The sequence below is a fragment of the Lagenorhynchus albirostris genome, chromosome 7, assembly GCF_949774975.1.
Source record: "Lagenorhynchus albirostris chromosome 7, mLagAlb1.1, whole genome shotgun sequence".
Classification (NCBI taxonomy): Eukaryota; Metazoa; Chordata; class Mammalia; order Artiodactyla; family Delphinidae; genus Lagenorhynchus; species Lagenorhynchus albirostris.
Window position 1 is genome coordinate 31201990 of NC_083101.1, and position 3631 is coordinate 31205620.

The following is a 3631-nucleotide window of genomic DNA, read 5'->3' on the forward strand; positions in this document are numbered from 1 at the left end:
GCTCTTTCAGTTCTATAATTCACTCTAACTAAATCCATTCTTCCAGTCAGTCCATTGATTTTACTTTTGATTGATTTAACTTAAAATTTTGATATGTCACTAATTTTTAAGATCTCTCACTGGATTCTTTTCATAATTACTTGTGCCTGTATCTCTATAAAAATATTAATTATACATATGTAGAAGTATTTTCTCCATTGTTTTTTCTTTGGTATTAGTTCTTCTTTTGGTTGAGTTTAGTGCCTAACTTTCATGGTAATGTTTTTTCCTCAAATGATTGATGATTTTTGATTGTCTTCATATATAATTGATCATCTATTCATTCATTTTCATATATAATTGATCTTTATTCATTCATATATAATTAATCATCTTTACTCATTCATCTATGGATACCCTTGGCATATAGTGCCTGCTTCTTGTGATAATGTTAAAGAAGAAGGATATACTTCAGGATGCAGTATGTCAATAACATTCCTTTTGTGTTTCCCTGGCTACTGGGGTGATGCTATGTCTCTCTAGCCCAGCTATCCACATTTCCTGCTTGAGCCCGTGGATAAATACGTCTTACTCAACCTAAGTTGGTGATGGGACAGGAATCAACCTGTTAGGTAGCTCTGAATGCTCTTCCCCAAGCACCCAGAACTCCTCAAATTCTTTTGCCCATTTTTTCTAATCTTGGAGTACCCCCAGAAACACGAGTCTTCTTCCTCTTGTGTGTTTTGAGCTGCAGTTTTCTCCATCAATTCAGAGCCATATTTTCTTATCTATTTAATTATCTCTAGTCTAGTGACACATTTTCCTGTTTGCCAGAATTCTATATATTTATTAGTTTTCATATAGTATTTCAATTATTATATGGATTTGGGTAGGAAATCCATACCTATGTCTGAGCTTAGTCTAGTGTCATGGTCCAGCTCCCCAGAAACATATCTTTTAGTGATCCTGACTGTTCTACCCTCACAGTGGAGCAACAATGGAATAATGGCAAATGAAAGTTCCAACATCTAAGAGAAATAAAGCATTCACATTAATTTTAATACATTGTTCTTGAATGGTCCCTTCAAACTACAGCAACATATACAAAGACTAATTTCTATTATAAAAAGGAAAAGAATATGTGTGTTTCAATATGTGTTGCTTATTTCACACATTTCTTTGCAGAAGCATAGCAAAGTAGGAATCACTGTATTTCTGTGAGATTTTTAAAAGACTGATCCCAGTAAATATTTGGTTTTTACATTCTTAAGGAGGTATAATTAAAACTAAAATGCACCGATATTAAGGGTTTAGTTCAATGAATTTTGACAGCTGTATACACCCACATAACCATCACCCCAAATCAGATATATGTTTCCATAATCCTCAGAAAGTTCCTTGAGCTCCTTTGCAATCAACCTCAAGCTCCCACCCCACCTTTATAGATTAGTTTCACCCATTCTCAAATCATTGGAATCATTATTTATGACTCTTTTTGCATAATATGATGATTTTGATATTTATCTAAATTATGTGTGTCTTGTAGTTTATTTTTAATTGCTGAATATTATTCAATTGAATGAATATATTGTACTGTGTTTATCCATTTTCTTATTGATGGACAACTGGGTTGTGTCTGGTTTGGAGATATTAAGAAAAAAAGAATTGCTGTGAACAATCTTGTACAAGTCTTTTGTAGACACATATTTTCATTTCTTTTGAGTAAATAACTAGGAATGAAGTCGCTGAATCCTAGGATAGATAGATATAAATATAAATATAGATATATAGATAGGTAGATATAGATATAGATGTTTAACTTCATTAGAAATTGGCAAACAATTCTCCTAAATTGTTGTATCTGTTTACATTCTTACTAGTAAATATTCCAGTTGCTCCATATTATCACCAACATTCAAAGTTGTCAAGCTTTCTTATTTTAGCCATTCTACTGGGTACTAATGATACCTTATTGTAGTTTTAATTTGCATTTCCCTGGTGACTAATGATATGAAGGTCCTTTCTTCATGTGATTATTGGTCGTTCATATATCTTCTTTTGTGAAGTATCTGATCAAGGCTATTGCCCATTTTTTTGATTGGGTTGTTCATCTAATTATTGTTGATATATAGGGCTTTTTTACATATGCTTATAAGCCATTCGTTAGATTTTTATGCTATATTTTTGCCCACTTAGTGGTTTGTATATTTATGTCCTTAATGGTATCTTTTGGCGAACAGAAATTTTTCATTAGGCTAAATCAAATTTATCATTTTTTTTCTTTTATATAATTGCTTTTGTGTTTTTTCCAAAAAAAAATTTTGCCACCTTGAGCATAAAGATACTCTCTTGGGCTTTCTTTTAGAAGTTTAGGAGTTTGGGTTTTATTTTTAGGTCTATTATTATTGCAAATTTATTTTTGATATGATGTGAGAGGGACTGAGACTCTTTCTTTCATATGGATATCCAGGTATCCCAGCAACATTTGTTAAAAGAATTTTCTAGCTCCATTGAATTGACCTGGCACCTTGGTCAAAAAAAAATCAATGAAATATTTATATGTAAGTTTATTTTTAGACACTAAGTCTCCTTACACTAATATCACATTGTCTTAATTACTCACACTTTATAGTAAGTCTTAAAGTAAAATAGTATGTCTCCAGTTTTTCACTTCTGTTATATAAAAATACACCTTTTTTCATACTGACATTGTATTCTGCAACCCTGTTAAATTTTTTAGTTTTAGTTAGTTGTTTTTCTGCAAACAACACTTTAATTTCTTCTTTTTAATATTTATGCCATTCATTTAATTTAATTGCCTTATTACATTGGATAGGACCTCTAGTACAATGCTGAATAGAAGTGATTAGAGAAGACATCCTTTTCTTATTTCAAATTTTAGAGGAAAGAAGGGTTTAATGTTTCACAATTAAGTACAATATCATCTGTAGATGTTCAAAGAGCTCTTTATCAGTTTGAGGATTTCTTCTATTTCTAGTTTGCTAAGAATTTTATCATGAAGGGTATTAAATTTTGTCAAATAGTTTTTCTATTGTAACTACTGAGATAATTTTAAGGCTACTTTTTTCTTAAACATCTTTATTGGAGCATAATTGCTTTAAAATGGTGTGTAGTTTCTGCTTTATAACAAAGTGAATCATCTATATGTATACATATATCCCCATATCCCCTCCCTCTTGCATCTCCCTCCCACCCTCCCTATCCCACCCCTCTAGGTGGTCACAAAGCACCAAGCTGATCTCCCTGTGCTATGTGGCTGCTTCCCACTAGCTATCCATTTCACATTTGGTAGTGTATATATGTCCACACCGCTCTCTCACTTCACCCCAGCTTACCCTTCCCCCTGCCCTTTTTATATATCTTTTTAAAATTTATCTTTTATCTACAAATAACATATGCTGGAGAGGGTGTGGAGAAAATGGAATACTCCTACACTGTTGGTAGGGATGTAAGTTGGTGCAGCCACTATGGAGAACAGTATGGAGGTTCCTTAAAAAACTAAAAACAGAGTTACCATATGATCCAACAACCCCATTCCTGGGCATATATCCAGAGAAATTTATAATTCAAAAAGATACATGCACCCCAGGGAAGCTGAAAGGAGGGCGAATGAAAAAGACCCTGAAGTCAT